Source organism: Papaver somniferum, unplaced genomic scaffold, assembly GCF_003573695.1.
Source record: "Papaver somniferum cultivar HN1 unplaced genomic scaffold, ASM357369v1 unplaced-scaffold_128, whole genome shotgun sequence".
NCBI classification, from domain to species: domain Eukaryota; kingdom Viridiplantae; phylum Streptophyta; class Magnoliopsida; order Ranunculales; family Papaveraceae; genus Papaver; species Papaver somniferum.
This window is the reverse complement of record NW_020621936.1, coordinates 628,517-649,569: the sequence shown is the minus strand read 5'-3', so window position 1 is coordinate 649,569 and position 21,053 is coordinate 628,517. Positions and strand designations below refer to the sequence as shown.

General features: G+C 35.3%; 1 long non-coding RNA gene across 5 annotated transcripts; it reads right to left on the bottom strand.

Moving 5' to 3' along the window:
- Nucleotides 1–13,742: 13,742 nt before the first annotated feature.
- Nucleotides 13,743–18,447, bottom strand: LOC113332135. 5 transcript variants are annotated; one of them, XR_003351346.1, is made up of 16 exons: nt 18,352–18,447; nt 17,985–18,012; nt 17,801–17,855; nt 17,583–17,663; nt 17,423–17,491; nt 17,216–17,307; nt 16,984–17,096; nt 16,818–16,881; nt 16,527–16,603; nt 16,137–16,172; nt 15,760–15,836; nt 15,452–15,613; nt 15,125–15,345; nt 14,904–14,997; nt 14,512–14,625; nt 13,743–14,015 (listed from the first exon to the last, which is right to left on the bottom strand). It is a non-coding gene; the product is annotated as an uncharacterized LOC113332135 (long non-coding RNA). The 5 variants fall into 5 exon arrangements; XR_003351347.1 differs by lacking the exon at nt 14,904–14,997 and having other exon boundaries at nt 16,818–16,915; XR_003351345.1 differs by lacking the exon at nt 14,904–14,997.
- Nucleotides 18,448–21,053: the final 2,606 nt, after the last annotated feature.

The window sequence follows — 21,053 nt, the reverse complement described above, 5'->3', positions numbered from 1 at the left end:
TAGGATGAAAACCCCCCTTAAACCCTAATTATCAAATCAACAAAACTTCGATCGTTTAAAATGATAAGAAAATTAAATATAAATGGGGTTTAGAATGGAGTAATGTAGTGCAAGGGATTTAACGAAAACCCTAGCAATCTACATAAGTGAATAAGGAGGCGAAACAAGCCTTTATTTAAAACTTGGGTTCGAAGTAAACAAGTTAGAAAAAGTCCGTATCTCATGGTATCAGATTTGGTTGTTAGTTATCTTCTTCAGAGTAGGGGATTTTATTTTCAGACGGTTGGAATTTCACGCAGAGTACCGGATTAAGAAGTGTAAAATTGCAGGAAAGAACCTAGGAACCGTCTTAAAATTGACGATGTTAACAAGATCATTCATAAACGAGGTCTAGAGGGAGTGAGCATGGATCGCCCAACCCGCCAAACCAACCCAATTTGGATATCCAACCCGCCCATGTGTGGGTTGGACATGGATGCATTTCTATATATCGGGTTGGGAGTGGCTGCAAGTCCGAAAATTCAAACCAACCCAATTTGGATATCCAACCCTCCCATGTGTGGGTTGGACATGGATGCATTTCTATATACGGGTTGGGAGTGGCTGCAAGTCCGAAAATTCAAACCAACCCAATTTGGATATCCAACCCGCCCATGTGTGGGTTGGACATGGATGCATTTCTATACATCGGGTTGGGAGTGGCTGCAAGTCCGAAAATTCAGTGGACACCCGCACCCGCTAGGGTACAAAGTAAATGGCAAAAATCAACAAATATATAAGGATATTTTGTATTTTGAAGGCTATTTGGGGATTTACCATACAAACAACGGACATTCGAAGGCATTTTATTACTCCCTCCGTTTTAAAATAATAGACAAGTTTCATGTGTAAATTGTAATGAAACCAGCCTATATTTTTGAAATGGAGGTACTATCATTTTAACATTGCTATGTTACGATAATTTGGCACTCTTTCAATTTGACTAGTTTAATATGTGAATTAATTTTTTGTTATGATGTTATCTATTTTTCTATAAAAATATGAGATCTATGGGTCCACCCACATCCAACTCGCCCACCTACAGGTGTTGAATCCGCGGGTGACGGACTAGACATGAATTTAAATCTAACACATGCCAATTGGATGGGTTCGATATGTATGGTCCCAAATTCACGGGTTCCACCCGTTATTCACCCCTAATCTAGACCAAAACATGAAAGAAGAATTCACCTTAGCCCATCTGGCCAAAATATGAGCAACATCATTACAGATTCTAGGTTGAAAAGAATATTTACATGCCACAAGATTAGAAGTAAATACAGAAATATATTTAAAAAGAACATTTGTTGGTTGGTTGCCTTCAAAATTTCTTATCGAAAATTGGTCAACCAAATCTTTGGCGTCGCTTTAAACTGCTTTCTTCGAAACTTTCAAACTGCATGAGTATCGACCTCTTCTAGAGAATACACCTCAAACATTTTAGCAAGATAAAAAGAAATTTTAATGTGAGAGCCTTTCATCACGTATCCTGCATCGTTTGCCAAAGTGATACCATTAAAAGCACCGTCAGTATCACACTTAGTGCATCCTAGTGGAGGCGGCATCCATCTTACATTACTATTGACAGTTTGAAAGTCGATGATGAAAGATTTAATAACTAGCATAGCTCCAACTTTATCTATAAAAAAACTTGAGGTTCTTTAGCACTAAAAATTTAGATTAATCCTGCTACTCCAAATAGACCACAGATTATAAGGACTCCTTAGGTAAAGCATATACAAAATCAATAATCTAGTGACGAAGACAATCAATCAAATAGGAATTAGTAAACATACTAGTAAGTACACAAAAAGAAGAGGTTATACCAAATGGTACTAGCAAAAGGGAAAAAAAAACTAGAGCATACATAACAGATTCATTTAGTAGAGAACATCTGGGACAAGTCACATAGTCAATGAGCATTCTGGTTTGAAGGACAATCCTCGCATGAACAACGTTTATGTAGCTTTCAAGAGAAACAGTTGTATACATTGAGGCACTCTAATTTTCTGAATGCATTTCCAAAGGTTTTTACTTATCGAAGGTCGAGAACCTTTGAGATCCAAATAAGCAGACCTAGAACTAAATCTGTCATTCTTTGAAATCTCTTGAACCCTCTTATCATGAGTACAAAGCTGGCTTACGGGGATATGGATAATATTCTCTATAGAAGCATTGGCAAAATGAGTATTTAATATAACCATATTCCATGATCTAGTATCCTGGTGGATAAAATAAGAGACTTTTGATAAGTGTGTAAACACCTCATTTTTACATCTTAATTTATATTTATTTAGTTCTATATGTTGTACATGTTTGATGATTTTTGTTTGCTTTTGCAGCTTTTAGGAAATAAAGTTCGGTGGACTAAAATGCAGAATTTTGATCGTACAGTGGAATAAAGGAAAAATATGAAGAATATTTTATTGGAACAATTATTTGGATATGGGAGTGTGGTAAACATGTCATAGCGTGTGTAAAAGTGTGGAGACCATTTATTCATAATATCATTTGCAAGATATTAATTATGACAAAAGGATATCTGAAGATATTTTGTTCAATGAGGAAAATAAACAAAAGAAAGAAGAAATAAGAATGTTAGTTAAGAAATCAACATACTTGCATATGAGGAATATTTTCTTCTAAATGATATGAAGATATTGAGGAATGAATGATGCACATAAATTGTGGTGGAAGCAGATAGAAAATGGGAAGTTCATTTTCTAATTCACAAGAACAGTAGTTTAGTTTTAAATTTTTATTTATTTTTTTCTTTTTCTTCTGTTTTGTAATGGAAAAAATCTTTATAGTAAGGCTAGAGAAGAATCTCTATGATGTAATTTGAATTATTATTAGTGATATTAATACTCCCTCCGTCACACTATTAGTTGACCTATTTACTTTTAGATTTTGTCTCATAATAGATGACCCCTATATCACTAAACAACAAGGAGATATTTATAGAATTATCCTTTTAATTGAGTATTGTTAGTATAAGAAATATGCATAATTTAATAGGCATGTTTATATTCGTTACGTAAGTGTTTTAAAATGATTTTCAATGGTATAAAGTTTGCGAACATCCGCCGTGTAGTTTGAGAGATAAATCATTTCAAAATTTCACTAGTTATTATCCATAAGGGTATTATTATAAAAAATACTATTTTCCCTTATTTGTCTTAAGAATTGTGCAAATTTGAACTAGGTCATCTAATAGTGGGACGGAGGGAGTATTTATTTGCATGTACTTATGCTTTCGTAATGATTTTGTATATTTTGTTTTGTAAGGAAAATTTATTGGTTAAAACTTTTTATTTTCTGAGGCAATAAACTTTTTATTTTAGAGTTCTGCCAAATGGTGATAGCAAAAGGGAAAAAATCTAAAGCATGCTAACATATTTATTTAGCAGAGAACATCAAGAAAAAATCACATACTCAAAGGGCATTCTGGGTTGATGGACAATCCTAGCAGGACCAATGTTCCTGTATTCGTTTTCAAGAGAAACAGTTGTCTACGGTGAGGCACTCTAGTTTTTACTTCCAAAGGTTTTTACTTGGGGAAGGTCGGGCGCTATGAGTAACTATGCAGACTTAGAACTAAATTTTCCATTCTTCGAAATCTCTCAAGCTCTCCTATCAGGAGTGAAAAGCTGGCTTAAGGGAACAAAGACAATCTTCCCAACAGGAGCATTGCCAAAATGAATATTTAATCTAACAATAATCCAGGATCTAGTATCTCGGTTGATAAAGCAAGAAACTTTCAGGTTAGGATTTTGGGGAACCATAGGATTCAGTTTGGCAGACCCCATGTTGGGAATCCAATTATCATATCATGGGTCAATAAATTGGCCATTCGTAATAATCTAGGAGATAAAAGGTTTTATGAGCTCCTTGATGATATAAAGACATCTCTCCAGGTCCAAGACCAAATAGAGGGGCACTTAGCATTCAATAATTCATAATTAGGGAACTATATATCCTTTAAAACAATATCTAAAAGAGAATCAGGACTCTCAACAAGCTTCCAAGCATTTCTAGCAAGTAATGCAAGATTCCTTCAACTTTCGTGAAACCTAAACCTCCTTCGCATTTTTGGGAACATAGAGTGTTCCAACCTAAAAGATAGATTTTCTATTTTTAGGATCCAAAATTTTCCCCACCACAATTTATGGAGATGTGAATCCATTTTGTGTAAAGAGATTTAGGTATAAGGAAAGCTGATATATGATAAATAATAGCCTGGAAAACATGTTTAACAACAGAAGTTCTAACATCAAATAGACGTGCTAAGGATGAAGTAATCCTAGCATCAACAAATTGTAAAATACTCATATGAGTTTGAATTTTGGACTTCTGAAAAGTAATGGTGGTACCTAGGTACTTTTCTCCTAAATCATGAGTATGAATATTCTGAATAGAGGATAATTGGTTCATCACATGATTAAGCATTTCGTACTAAAGAGGATGCCATATTTATCAAAATTTATTTCCTAACCAGAAGATAGACATTATTGATGAAGATAATCCTTATATTTTGGAAATCATGGATGATGGCTTTAGTAAAAAAAACAATCATTAGTAAAAAGTAAATAAGCGATGGTTTGAGCTTTTTTACAAATATTAATACCTTGAAACGACAACCAGGTCAATTCAATTTGACTTGTCAAATGACAATTACGTCGCATAATGACATAATCTATTAAATGCATAAACTATAATTTGGATAAAAGAATAATACCATTAGATAGATCTCGAAAAGGCATGCGAAATGGACTACCCGAACTCACAAATCCGACACCGCATGAAGAAGATACATGATACATGTGTATCTTCCTTTCCCTGAGAACTAATGATCCTCAAGACGAATAGAGAATATAATCTGATATTATTTTTGAATGATGTTGTAGTAATGAGGTTCAAACTCTCGGACTTGTGAAGATTAAATTTAAAGATTTAATAAAATTATATACAAAAATATTAACAAAGTGGGCGAGAGGTAACCAAGACACTAGATTCCACTATGACGCAAAATTGAATGATACATATTTCAAAACTCTAATTATCTTTTAAGACTCTTATTTCTTAATTCACAAATAAACTGGAAAATTCTCAAAAATTAATTGTATCCCTAAACATAGATTATTTAAACAAAGCATAACCTATCTAATTGAATCACAACTAATGAAGAAAATTTTTGCAAACAATTAAAAACTCTGCAAAAGCAGTAATTGAGTGAATTATAAATTATAAATTAGAGAGAATAAATGATTACCAATTATTCATGCGTAAATAGCTTCCTCACTGCCTTGGTTGTGGGAGAAATTAGCCTCTCATCATGTTGGAAACACGCTCAAAAGTTGATTTCATTTATGCTCAAAGATGAGTTTACAAATGATGAAAAGGGAGAAATAATTCAAAACCGGGTTTGTAACAATTATATTTGTTAAAAACCAGAGAACTATGACCCTCGGTTGTCACGGTAACAAATAAGATTGTCCTGCAACGGTCGCTGAAACTGTAGCTCTTAAGACTGTTCTATAACAGTCGCAATCACTGTAGCATAAACGACACAAGGGTGTGCGCCTTATGTTCTTCGTGTTCTTCAGCAGCGGCAGCAGCAAAAAAATGGCAGCTCTGCAACTCGTGATTTCTTCATTCTGTAGCCTCCAAAACTTCCCCAAACTCTCCACACCCCTTCTATGATAACTCAAGACCCTTTTTATACACCTACAACACAAGAAATCTCCTCCATAACTCGAGATAATCCTCTCTTTACTCGGGTGATAAAAAATATTTTCGGGAATATTTTCTTCCCTGTTTTATGATTTTCACGCGTTCTCAGCTGTGTTTCTTTCCTTTTATACCTTCTTCACGCTCCAGAATATTGATTAAGTCTTCCAATCACGAGCAGTACACGTTTAAACTCGTGTAAGTTTGTGTTTATCCTCCAACTCACTGTTTGGATTAAACCAAGTTATCCAGCCAAATTTGATCGAAACAAACACCCATATCAGCTTTTCTATGACATATCACATCTACCCATGAAGTTTCAGCGATTGAATCGCACAAAAACTCCTCCAAATTCCGATCGAAAAATCTTCCTGTGAAAAGAAATATTTTCCCGCCAAAATATTTTTTTGAATTTGTGAAGAAGGTCACCCCTTATCCAGTGGTCGCCCCTTATCCGTTGCTGGAGTCCGAATAACACATGTCCTTTGGGTTGCGTTAAGTAATTTTTTGGGGGTGTTTCCAGCATTTTTTCTGGGTTCCTCCGGCGCATTTCTGGGGTGTTTTTAGTCTCTATCCTGGGGTGTAAAACACCACTTTTCGAGCCAATTTCGCCGCAAGAGCTTATTTTTCCAAAAACATCTACAAAAACATAAAATAACACAATAAGTATTTAATCGAGTCTAACAATACAGAATATTGAGAACAAAATAGACACATAAATGCGTCTATCAAATACCCCCAAACTTATTATTTGCTAGTCCTCGAGCAAAACTAAAAAATAAAATCGAGTTAATCTCGGGAGGGTTTACCAGAGGTGTACCCACAAAACCATTACTTCTAATTGGTCACAAGTATCCAAAGATCTATGAGGACATAAATATTCTCAACCTATCTCCAAGTAACTAGAATGCCAGAGAAATTAAAGGTGTTAGCTCTAAAGCTGACTGAAGAAAAGGGGAGACACATCCGCAACACTGCTAGATAAAGAGATATCCGCTACACAACTAGATAAACATTGTAAGATACGTCCGCTGCTTTACAGCTGGATAAGATTAAGAGAGAGATAAAGATGAGAGGGACATCTGCTACACAGCTGGACTAATTACGTGTGATGAGTTAAACCAGTGCTAGAAAGATCTTGTGCCAGATTGAAAAGCGGACTAACAAAGCAACCAAATGTATCTTTCTTCGACTCTCACATAGTGCTCAGTAGAAACAACGTCTTCTTCGGTCTTCAACTGTTGATGATAAACTATCGAACCTCATAGAACCTTGACAATTAACTCTTCTCTTCGATTTCTTCCTTGACTTATAAATTTCTACTTCCCTTTGGCCTTATTGAACAAAACGTAACGATGATTTTTTTTCATTTTTCATTTTTTTCATTTTTTTTTTCAATTTTTTTTTTCATTTTTTTTTTTTTGGAAACAAAAATTACAAGACAACAATTTACATGGCCATGAGAGAAGGACTTTCAAAACTTGGATCTTCGCAACTTGTGATGTCTTGGTATCGTGGATTCTAACAACTTATATCATTTGCTCTTATAACATCAACTTTGATTTTTGAATTATTCTCTTCTATTGTTGCTTCTAAACCTAAAACGTCTTCAACTTTCTTCATAGATTTTGATGTCGCTCCGCTTGTTGATGATGATAAGTTTCTACTGAGAGAGTCGCAATCCAGTAACTAAGACTACATTGTGAGGTTGCTTTGTCTTTCTGGCATTTCCTGACCTACTTTCCTTTCCATCATGTATGGTTAGGTCCATCACGGTTACCCTCTAAAAGGAACAAGTTCTCTCCTGAATTTTAAGGATCTCAATGTCTTTTTCTCTAATGTCTCAAAAGGTTGTTATCCCTGGCATTCCAATTTTTATCTTTTCGGTGAGAAACAATATGTATACTTAGCTAACCGGATACCATGTGACGCTAGAAGTTTCAAAAGTGCAACTAAAAAGTTCTTCCATACCCCCAAACTTAAATCTAACATTGTCCTCAATATTCTAAAGATAAAATTAAAAGCATGAACAAGGAGAAACTGTTACCACTTGAAGCAAAAGAGTAAAGGAAAGATATTACCGTGTTGCATGAGCATGGGTTACCTCCCAAGAAGTGCTAAGTTTAAAGTCTTCAGCCAGACATTGGAAGAATTAGTCACCTCGTAGAACCATATAGCAGTAGCCGAAATAATTGTGGGTCATCTGGATCAAAAAGTGTTACCCACAAGAAGAGGAAACTGCAACAGACCAAGAAGATACCGAATATACCCTTGCTTAAGACAACTACATCTAGTTGTGGTTCAGGTTCAGGCTCTATAAAAGGGTCTAAATAAAAAGCTTTCATCGGTGGGATTTCCTCAAAGCTAAGATCCGGTTCAGGCATTAGAGTCTGGAAAAACTCAATTAAGAACTTAGAAGCACATAACAACAACGTGAATAATTGGGGATCCTCTAAGTCAATTAGATTTGACTCACAAAGTTGACCATAATAATGGTCATTCTTAAGAAAATGTGTCGACCCTAATATCCTAAAGTAATTAGGTTTAGTCTTAAAACTTAATAACCGACACATCTGAAAATCATATGTTCCCACAATTGGAAGAAAAGTTTTTGGTAGGAAAACAAAGTCAATTTTCGTATCATATCCTGGGTTAACCACATCAACCAGAGGATGGGTTTCTAACGACTGAGCTTCTTTCTGGACATCATTAGGTTCGGGAAAACATGTATGAAGATAATCTTGTAAGATGGTTGAGGCATAAATGTCAAGTCCTACACGAGGGAACTTTCTAAGATTTAAAGCACATGGAGAATGATAATCACCCCCAAACTTAGAGTTTTCTGTGTCTCTAGAAAGACTAGTCACAACTTCCCTAATTTTTAGGTCATCAGATTCCTGGAAATGGTCAATTGATTCTTCTAAGTTGGGTTCATCCTCACTCATTTCTACAAGTTTATCATCTTCTAAGACTAGTGTTTCTAAATCGCTAGATTCTAAAACAGTATTCTCAAGGTAAACTCTTTCCTCTAAATCATTATCGGCTTTGTAAACAGGAAATACTACATCGTCTAAAACGGGGGTATCTCTAGTCAAATCTCGTCCTTTTGAATAGGTGAATTATTATTAAAATTATTTGGATTTGAACTAGAAATAATATTATCATTAAAGAGCTCATTGGGAGTAACAGATTCCTCATCACTATGCCTATATATTTCAGATTCTTCATCAATACTATCCTCATCACGGTCCTCATTATAATAACATGAAAAAGGTCGAACCTCATCAAAACAAGTAGTGTTACCAATTCTAACCTCGTCATCTTGATTATGCGAATAAAAACTATCTTTATTTTCGAGGGTGGTATTGGGAAAACTACATTGGAAATTAAAACTATCCTGAGCAAGTTTTTCAACAATCCTATTTGTACTCTCAGTAAATTTCTTGAGGGTCTCTTCTAGAGATATCTTAGTTGACCGCTCTACGGACTCTTCTGGGAGAAGAATATTATAAGTCTCTTTCATAAATAACTTCCGTGTTGACTCATTGAAACTCTTGAGAGACTCTTCTAGAGAAATAGAAGGATTGTTTTGCTCGTATGACCTGTGGTTATATGGATAGTAATTGGGCTCACAATGGTATGGACCATAACCTTCAAAAGTTTCGCGCTCCCAATCACTATTCACACTATGGTCATAAAAAGGATAACGTCCAAGCTGCTCAGTCGGATACTCATTGTATTGGCTATTATAATACCAGTTCGACATCCTAACCACAAGGGAATTCTACACAATCACAAACAAGGCTGACTCGACCAAATCAAACCTATAAAATCTAGTAAACAACAAGCATGATGGCTCCACTTAGATTGTTTCTAGACCAGCTTCTAATCTTTCGAAAAGGAATTCGTTACAATCTGAGCAAACCTCTCTGGAATCAATCCGAGTTTAAGTAAGTTGAATTGAGACGAGGGAAGCTGCGAGGAGCTTTGAGACCCAAGGTCTCACCGGTATTATAAGGCGGCGCAGTCACCCATTCAACTCGCAGAAACCATCATGAACTTCAAAGTATGCTCAAAAGAGTAACCAATATTTCTCGAACGACTTTCCTATTAAGCTCGTTACCCTATAGGTCTCGTTCTAGTCAAAATTTTAAGCTTAGGTTCGCGTTTGGTTTCGTTTTCCTAAGGCGGGCAAGAAGGAAGAGGTGATGAAATCCGAGTCCTTATCTTAATTTGGTCAGGCCTTGCCCTTTACTAGGAAATTAAAACAACCTTATTCAAATCCTCATCATATATTCACCTTAAGGCATACAATAAACCCGCTGACAGGGGATTCTCGGGTGTTTTCGAAAGCTTACCTCCCGTACCAGACGGGCGCAGAACCGCTGAAGTCGACTCGGGCCACGACTCCTATGTCATGTGCGAACCCGAGGGGCCGAGACGATATTGTAATCGTCGTCCTTCCCTACAAACAGTTTTATATTTAATGTACCCTTCCTTAGGGTTTTAAAAAAAAAATTTGTCCAAGTCCAGAGTCCAAATAAAGTGCAAAAGAAAAGAAAAAAAAATAATAATAACTACAAAAAATGGAAGGTCTCTAAAAAAAATAAAATAAATTCTCTCTCTTTTTTTTTTAATTTTTCTTTCGCTCTTTTTTTTTGCTTTGTCTTTTTCCTTCTCTTTTAGCCTTAAGCTTTGATTCCAAGTCTTTAGTATCCAATTTCAAACCTGTAATACAAAGACACACCCAAAGAAACGTAAAAAGAACAAATGAAATAAATAAAAAAAAAAAACTAAAAATTCTACCTAAGCACAAATCCGCGTCGGCGGCGCCAGAATGATATTATTTTTGAATGATGTTGTAGTAATGAGGTTCAAACTCTCGGACTTGTGAAGATTAAATTTAAAGATTTAATAAAATTATATACAAAAATACTAACAAAGTGGGCGAGAGGTAACCAAGACACTAGATTCCACTATGACCCAAAATTGAATGATACATATTTCAAAACTCTAATTATCTTTTAAGACTCTTATTTCTTAATTCACAAATAATCTGGAAAATTCTCAGAAATTAATTGTATCCCCTAAGCATAGATTATCTAAACAAAGCATAACCTATCTAATTGAATCACAACTAATGAAGAATTTTTTTGCAAACAATTAAAAACTCTGCAAAAGCAGTGATTGAGTGAATTATAAATTATAAATTAGAGAGAATAAATGATTAACAATTATTCCTGCGTAAATAGCTTCATCACTGCCTTGGTTGTGGGAGAAATTAGCCTCTCATCATGTTGGAAACACGCTCAAAAGTTGATTTCATTTATGCTCAAAGATGGGCTTACAAATGATGAAAAGGGAGAAATAATTCAAAACAGGGTTTGTAACAATTATATTTGTTACAAACCGGAGAATTACGACCCTAGGCTGTCACGGTAACAAATAAGATTGTCCTGCGACAGTCGCTGAAACTGTAGATCTTAAGACTGTTTTATAACAGTCGCAATCACTGTAGCATAAACGACACAAAGGTGTGCGTCTTATGTTCTTCGTGTTCTTCAGCAGCAGCAGCAGAAAAATGGCAGCTATGCAACTCGTGATTTCTTCATTCTGTAGCCTCCAAAACTTCCCCAAACTCTCCACACCCCTTCTATGATAACTCGAGACCCTTTTTATACACCTACAACACAAGAAATCTCCTCCATAACTCGAGATAATCCTCTCTTTACTCGGGTGATAAAAAATATTTTCGGGAAGATTTTCTTCCCTGTTTTATGATTTTCACGCGTTCTCAACTGTGTTTCTTTCCTTTTATACCTTCTTCACGCTTCAGAATATTGATTAAGTCTTCCAATCACGAGCAGTACACGTTTAAACTCGTGTAAGTTTGTGTTTATCGTCTAACTCACTGTTTGGATTAAACCAAGTTATCCAGCCAAATTTGATCAAAACAAACACCCATACCATCTTTTCTATGACATATCACATCTACCCATGAAGTTTCAGCGATTGAATCGCACAAAAACTCCTCCAAAATCCGATCGAAAAATCTGCGTGTGAATAGAAATATTTTCCCTCCAAAATATTTTTTTGAATTTGTGAAGAAGGTCACCCCTTATCCAGTGGTCGCCCCTTATCCGTTGCTGGAGTCCGAATAACACATGTCCTTTGGGGTGCCTTAAGTAATTTTTCTGGGGTGTTTCCAGCATTTTTTCTGGGTTCCTCCGGCGCATTTCTGGGGTGTTTTTAGTCTCTATCCTGGGGTGTAAAACACCACTTTTCGAGCCAATTTCGCCGCAAGAGCTTATTTTTCCAAAAACATAAAATAACACAATAAGTATTTAATCGAGTCTAACAATACAGAACATTAAGAACAAAATAGACACATAAATGCGTCTATCAGAATCCTATATTAGGAAGGATTCCTTGTTTAGGATAAATTCCTAGTTTAGGAACGAGTATTGTTTTGAGCAGTATTCTTAGTTTAGGTAATATACCTAGAAAAGGAATTAGTCCTACAAAAGGAAATAGATTCCTAAGACGTTTGGGAAACCAAACCAAGCCTATAAATAGGGATGTTTAGTCCATAACTAAAAACATCTAATTAGTGTGTTTTTGATATAGACACACACACAGAATACTAGGCACAGAAAACCTACAGAAAGCTAGGAACAATACTTGTGCAAGCTTAGCAAACAGTTTAAGGTGAATCCACTGTTAGAGAAGATTGTGAGCGTAACAAAGAGAGAATTGTAATTGTTTTCTTGTTCATAATCTAGAGAAGATATTTTCTTCGAAATCACTACTTGTGTTCTGTTTTCTAAGTTTCTCGTCTATTATTATTCTGAATTCCGCCTTTATAGTAATAGCTACCAAGGTACAGAGATCAATACGTATCAATACAACACTCGGAATTTGTCACAACCGATTTGACTAAAGTTAACTCGGTTTGACCATTGAATCGGGTTGAATTAACTTGACCAAGATCGTTGACCGATCCTTTGATTTTGACTGGTCCCTTAGTTGTATTTTAGATGCAAAGTAATACCTTAATTAGAATTTGAATATATAGTTTTAAAAACGAATTTTGATCGAAGATTATCTCTTCATATTTTGGTTTTCATGTATCATCTAGTTATAAATATAGGAAGGAAAAGAGGTCAGGACAGAGAGCTAGTTAGAGAGAGAGCTTGGGAGTGACGGGTATTAATAGAGGTAGAAAGGCATGGGTGAGTTTTAATGATTAGTTATGAGTTTATGAGGATAATAAGAATTTGATGGTGATGGAATGAAGAAGATGAATTAGATAAAGTTTAGGAGAGTGAGAGAGTATATGATTATCTAGAGTTAAGAGTGTTAACTCTTGAATCAAACAAAGAGTGGAAATAAGATAGTATAAATAGATGATGGTGAATAAAAAATTATGCTCTTGTTTTGGAATATATAATGATTATGGCTTCATGGTGATGATGTAGATATGAGGCATGATTTGTCTTGCTTTGATCAAGTTAGCACTACACCATTTTTTTAGAAATTAGCAACGGATCCTAGAAGTTGCTAACCAGGGTCACAACGGCAGATCGACGTTGCAAAACACGGTGTGCATTTTTTCGCAACGGCACAAGCTCCGATGCAACTCTTGGTCAGCAACGGATATTCGCAACATACTACGCCGTTGCGACGCTGTTTATTCGCAACTATGTTCTTTCGTTGCTAAGCTGTTTCTAATTACAGGAATACCCCTACCCAGAACTAAAATGTTATTGGTGCTGGTTCTAATTTACTGGTTCTGGTTCTAATTTAGCAACAGATAGAGTTGCTAATATTTTGCAAAATAAAAATAAAAGGACAAGTCTTCATTGACCTGGTCAAAATCCATTTCCCCCACTGCAGTTACCCAGTTCCCCACATTCATCATTTCCACAGATATACATTCATTCAGCATACAAAACTGTATCAAATTATGAAAATGGATTCTTCAATTGATTTTAACATAAAGTATGAGTATTTGATACAAATGTGTTCCAAGTATCACAACAAACTAGTGTACACATTAGAAACATACTTGGTTCCTAAGTTCAGTTCATGTAAAGTTACGAAATTCCTAAGTTCTTCCAACTTAAATCACTATAAGGAGATACTACATAAACTTACAAATCTTGCAGCTGCCAAGGGACTAATGGCTGCTGCTTTGTTCTCCAACCTTAATTTCTGATCTCATAACACAGTATCATTCAATCAACCTGCGAACAAAGCATCACAAATTCTTCCAATCAGATAACCAGTATGCTTATAAATCAATTGAAGTCAAAAACTAATAAAGAAATAATATGGATGTGCAAGTATAAGTAGGCAACATCTGTGGAAATGATGAATATGGGGAACTGAATAAGTTTCCATTGTCTCTAATCCTCCTTCCAATGCCCTGAGTTAAAACAATGATAGATCAAAAGCTTGCGCATATAATTGGTGTTCTGTAAAAACATTGAATCTTCACCAGAATTTGGGGATCATCTTGTAATCCAGCTGAAGTCAGCCAAATCCTAAATTACGCTGGATTCTGTGACATCTTTTTAGGTCTGCACTAGCATCTTGTAAGCATAATACACAAAACTATCCCCTAAACCTGTTCTTGTTTTATTTTGTACAAAACGTTCACCAAAATCTTGAGTCTTGACTATACTAAAAACGAAACTAAGAACTGGTGAACTACTAAAAAATTTAAGATATATGACATACCATCAGTCATCTTGGCCTCGATGTTGGAAACATCTTTATCATCATTCACACAATCATAACCATAGCGAAGCTTCCATGAATGAGTCTGCCCAACCGTAGAGATTTCACAATCCACTGAAAAAAGCCAAGTAATTTGCTATCAGAACAATATTGGGCAAAAAGTTAGAATGTAACACAGAGGTTGATTTATATTCAGAACCCACATAATAAATTCAACTTGCGATAGATAGAGTGACCATTAAATCCAAAACCAGTGTATACCTAGATTAAAAATGAAACCTTTACACCAACATTAATGGAACACAATAAAGAAACCCAAACCAAAATTTAGTGAAAATGAGACACAATTAAGCATGATTTATGTTTCCAATCTGTCCTTAACCACGACTGACCTAATTGGGTTGTGTTCAGATAGTCGCAGCTGCAGACTACTAATGTAATTTGAATCATTGACTTTGTAGCAGTGTGGATTTTGACATCTTAGTTCTGTATACCATCCAAAAATGTTATCTTAGTTCATTGAGGCAAAAGGCATTGTTCAACTTGCACACTCTACAAGTATGAAATAACTAACTTCATTCTTTATCAAATAAAATTCCAAAACTAGCATTACCTTCCCGAATAAGCGTGGTTGGAAAACAAATTCATCTTGCCCGGGGATGCTAATGCTAATAATTAGCTGCAAATGAAAACATAAGAAACATTCATTAATTCCCTGGAACTATCTTTACCAATTAACAATCAATGCTCATTAAAAAGTCAATGCACATTCTTAGTCAAGAGCTTATCTTTAAGAGCTTTGAGAGATGGTTCCAGGTCTGACAAAAGTGTGAACTGCACAAATAGAACAAAAAAGACCATATAAGTTAAGACAGCTGTTATGAAGACCCACCAGACCCAATGGCTTATTGAATAAAATGCAAATGATATTGTAACGAACCCGTCCTATGAAGAATCATACTCAACCAGGGTAGATGCATGATCTATGAAGAATCATACTCAACCAGATTTGTCATCTCAGAGATAAAAATTAAAGATCTAAGAACATAGTGCTCAGTGTGAACATCTTAGTGCCGGTGCATCATTGATTCATTGTATGCATCTGCGAGAATATATGAATCTTTACACACACGTCACTTCTTATGAAATTTAAATTAACCCAACTGTAGAACAGTTCAACAGATAAAATTATTGCAGTTTGAAAAACGTTGTAATAATGAGAAACAAATCGCACAAAGTTCAGCTAACCTGGAATACCAGCTGGTCGTGGCAGAATAGGTGGTCTCATCATCCCAGGGGGTAATTGACCTCCGGGAATCTGTGAACTGATCAATGGTGTAGCATACAAACAGGAAATGTAAGAATGTTAAACTATTTAGAACAAAAAATAAGCCAATGATTCAAGCTGCATAACTGAAACACCAAGTGCTAATGAATATATAAACTCAAGCTCAAGCCACAACAAACTCATGATACAACAACTGAAAGGTGAGGGGGGAAATGTAAAGTAACTCAAGCTCAAGCCACAACAAACTCAAGATACAAAAATAAACATCTGAGACCACATTTCCTATTTTTTCTTTTAGATTTCAGAAACTCTCACTCAATCCAAAGATATCATTCACCTTTCTCGGCCTCGTCCTCCACAACTGCCAGTTCACCTGGACCCAAAAGGAACAATCATAATGAACACTTCTCAATGGAAAAGAATTGATAAAGTAGTACCAGCAACAAGAAAGTTGAAACTGAATTATGAGCTACTCAATTTGAAACTTTGTAAACTATAACCACCACTGATGGCCTTTAGTGCCACATACTTCAACAAGAAACAACATTCATACAATGAGCCTACACTGACTATAGTTTCAGAAGTTTAGCATAACCACACTCCAGATGTTTAAAGAAGAGTAGCTCTTAATTCTAGTGACTAGATGGAGTTGTCGACCTGATAGAAAGTATAATAAAATCACAACTACATACTTTGTATCCTTGCAAAGCAGGGGATTGTTACTTACATGTACAATAAGTCGAGATGTTGCACTGCACATTTGACCATTTGTCCAAAAACAACCAAACATAGTCCACTCAGAAGCTGTTTTTAGAATGAAGATACAAGCAACAGAAAACATCTATATCAACAGAAAAGAAAATACTGTAATATAATGATTCAATTTCAAGTCCCAACTTGTTACTACATAACTCAAGACACCAGAAGCTATTCCATATATTATTACGTGTCGGTAAAGATTGTGCGGATATTCGGATAGTATGTTTAAGCAAAGTAAAGTTGTAAATAAGATAAACACCTTTGCCAAGGTCTGTATCCTCGAATATACTAGGACTTTTTCCACCGAGTTCCAAAGTAACAGGCTGTAAACGAAATACTAATAACTGATGGCGAAAGCTGTAAATGAAGAATTAATCAAGAATTTGAAAAGTTTAAAGTTGCAGGACTGAGAGATATGACTGTACCTTGTCGACATGAGGATGAGCTGCTAAAGGAGCCCCAGCTTCTGGACCTAATCCAGTTACAATGTTGAGTACACCAGGAGGTAGACCAACTTCTCTACAGATATCACCCAGCTCTAAACAAGTACTCAAAATTGAATATGTGATGGGCTAGTCAGTACAAGGAAAAACATAAACTAACATACACATACAAGAAGGGAAAGGAACATAAAAAGATAACTAGGAGAAGCATTACATGGATGTCAACTCAGAGGGCTTAGTATAGCTGCGCACCCAGCAGCCAAGGATGGAGCCACCTTCCATATGGCCATCAAAAGAGGGTAATTCCTTCGGAAAAGAATAATCCAGCATTGACGTCAAAAAAAAAATGATTCAAAGATTGTATAAATTGGATCGGTAAACACAAGAATAGTTATACAAAGAGGTAACCAGTAGAGTTTACCAATATTCAAGAGGAAAAATATATAACAGCGAGATCTGCACAATACTCGAAACATCCGGCAACATCATCCTGGATTGAATGAGAAAATAAGGTGAGGCAAATATCCATGAGAGATTAAACCCCTAGAACACTTTTCGGAAAAAATGCATTATTAGCATACCATGCCCCATGATGCTTCATCCAATGGTTTTCCACAATCAAGGGCTTTTAGCCTAGCCAACTCAGATTTTCTTTCACGTACCTGCAAAGAGAGGTGAAATAAAAATTTCAGCACACCTGAAAGACGTTAATTTTCCTTCGCACAAACATGCTATTATCATCCAACTTCAGATACACAATATTAAAGGACAATTAAAACAATTTCATAGAAACATATACCTTATTAGTTATTCCTAAAACAACTCTGACCAGTTCTTCTTCACACTCAGATGAACTGAATTATAAACAACAAACCATAAATTTTCTTAAAATCAGTTTATAATTTACAACCAAAAGTATAAATTAAACCCTAAACTGAAAATAGATCAAAATCCCTAAAACAGCTTAACATAAAACAATATACCTTCAACGTTCTTCAACCTTGACAAACCCTAAAATGGAAAAAAAAAATCATATTAGATTCACATATGAAACCCTAAAACCGAAAGAGAAAGAATAAATTGAAAAACTGAAATCGAAAAAAACAGATTCACAAAGGAAATCGAAAAACTGAAATCAAAGATTAAACCATAAAATCTATAATTTAAACAAAACTGCTGGGACCTTAGTGGTCGGTACCCTAACAAAAACCCTAGGATTCGATAAAACATAAACTTAAATCGATCCAGCTGAAACCCTAGAAATAGAGTTGAAACCCTAGAAATCGATAAATCAAAATCTCTAAACCCTATAAATAGAGATGAAACCCTAGAAACCGTCAAAGATTATACCTGACGTTCTTCACGATGCGAGAGTTCAGAGTTGAGAAGAGAGGAAAGAGTTCTCTAAACACAGAGATGGAGATGGAGATGGAGATGGGAGGAAAGACGAAAGAGGAGAAAATAATGCGAAATGAAAAACGTAAGGCAGGATATAGGTTAGATGGGTTGAAGGGTGGAAAGAAAAAAAAGAAGGCTTGACCGAGGTTTGACTGGGGCGTATTTACCAGTCCTGGTGTTCCCGACCACACGCGTAATTCACACGCTTTACCCCAGTGCAGTTGCTATTTGCAACCTATGTGGTGAGCTTGCAAACTTCGGTGCGAAATATTAGCAACCTATATTAGCAACGGAAAGTTAGCAACGGCACAATCTGAGTTACGAATCCCTTAAAATGGTGTAGTGTAGTTTATATTAACAACGATCGATTCAAAGGATGAACTAGTGGATTCTATATTTCAAGGTAGGCGTGGCTTGTCATCAAAACAGGTGGGAACTCTGTAACCTTCTTGTAATCATTAAGCTTTCTTTTATCTGCGAGCATGATGAGACTTTACTTTCTGTGTGCATGATTGCGTGTACTTTGATGTACTATTCATGTATCTTTGAGTATGATGTATATGATGTATCTGTATGTGATGTGATGTTTGCTACGATGTGTTTGCGTGTGATATGCATTGTGAGATTTCCCTGCAAGGAGTGTCTGTGATTCCCCACAGCTCTTTGCTAAGTTGAGTAGGGCAGTAACTCATCCGTTTGAATATTATCTTAGTAGGCGGTAACTCGTCTGTTTCGATATTTATTTATTTTCTTGTTTACTAATATAGTAGGGCGGTAACTCATCTATAAGCAATATTATTTTAATAGGGAGGTAATTCATCGGTTTTGATATTATATATACTATTTTATTTGAGGGAAATCACCCGTGTGCATATTATGCTTGTTTGACTAACTTTCTGGTCTTGATGGTAATATTCTGAATCATGATTTGGTTCAGCACTTCATGTGGACAATGTTATTATTATTGATTGGTATTGTCCTAGCGTCGTCTTCTCCAATGAGTTTGGCGAGGTTGGGATAACACTTGCTTCATATGCATAAATCTGTTTTCTTTGTTAATTGTCTTCTTTCAGTTACTATTATTTTAGAACTGTGGAGCATGTTAGTGGTTACTCGAGAGTTATATGTTTATTATTGGGAACCCCTTTGGGATCATGTGCTCACTCATTCCCACTTCATTTTCAGTAATCAGAAGAAATGATGCGGGCGAAGATATCCGTTTTCGTAGCTTAAACCTTTTATCGAATTTAGAGATGTTGTGATATTTTATTATATGTATTCTTTCTTTACTTTGTAAAAGTAACACATTAAAATATTCTTCTTACTCGAGAGACTTTCATTTATATAATATCAAAGAGTTTGAAATTTTTTAATTAGCATTTAGGTAATTATGATTCTTAAAATCGGTAATCTAGGTTTGATGCTTCAATTAGGTTGTAATTCTATTAGCTAATCATGTTTAGTATTTGGGGTGTCACACTATCCTAGTCAACTTATCAATGTAAGAAGACAAGACCTCAGATCAAAGGATCTAAAGGTAAGGAGACAAAGGGTATCCGTATCTAAGTCATCTCTCAGGTTTTATTAAGCTAGTACGAAAACTAATAGTAAAAACAGAGTGAAACACTGTGGCAAGACATTCTGTTATCAGATTAATCCAATGTTCGCACATGCCAAGTTTTTGAAGAAAAAAATTCTGAAAAACTTAGCTTTAGATATAACAAGATTATTCACAACTTCTTGAGTAAACAGCACCACATTGGCTAGAAGAGTATTTTCAGAGGTACTTCTCTTGGGAACGAAAGCACTTTGGTTTTGGGAGATCAAGTTTTCTATTAAGGATTTTGGTCTATTGGCTATAGTTCTTGAAAGAATTTGGTAAATAAAACTGCAGAGACCAATAGGTCTATATTGGGAAACTAACTCAGCCAAATGCACCTTTGAAATGAAGGCAGTATTAACATGATTTGGAAACTTAAATACATGACTAGTTATAAAACAAGTTCGGGTCATCTCAATAACAACGTCTCCTATAATATCATAGTGTTTTTGATAGAATATCAGTGAAATCATCAGGCCTAAGAGATATTTTCCCTCCGATTTGAAAAACAACATTCTTAATTTATGTGTGAGAGAAATGCTAATAATATTATTACGTGAGCTTGGGAGAATTTAGACGGAAGATCTTGAATAATCTCCTCTTAAAAAGATTGAGGACTAAAAGAATACAAGTTTTTGAAACGAACAATCTATGTTCCAGTTTTTTTCCTTGATCCAACTCATATCATTTATTTTTCTTAGAGAAAGAGTACTTCGATGGAAATATAGAGTATTTCTATCTCCTACAATGAGCCAGACTTCTCTAGATTCATCCATCAAATATAGTTCCTTCAGAGAATATAAGAAGGCTAACCTAGATTTTAGTCTAAAGATTAATAAGAAATTGATTAGGTCAAATATTTGGACATCAGAGTGATCAGTTTTAATGGTAGATAATTGGTTTGAATATTACCAAAGTACGATTTGTTCCAATTCTTGAGACCTTTCTTAGTACTATGCAACTTAGCCTTTAACTTATAAGTAAGAGAAGCCATAACATTTGCAGACCAAGAAGTTACTATAGTATCTCTACAATTAGGATTTTCAAATCACAT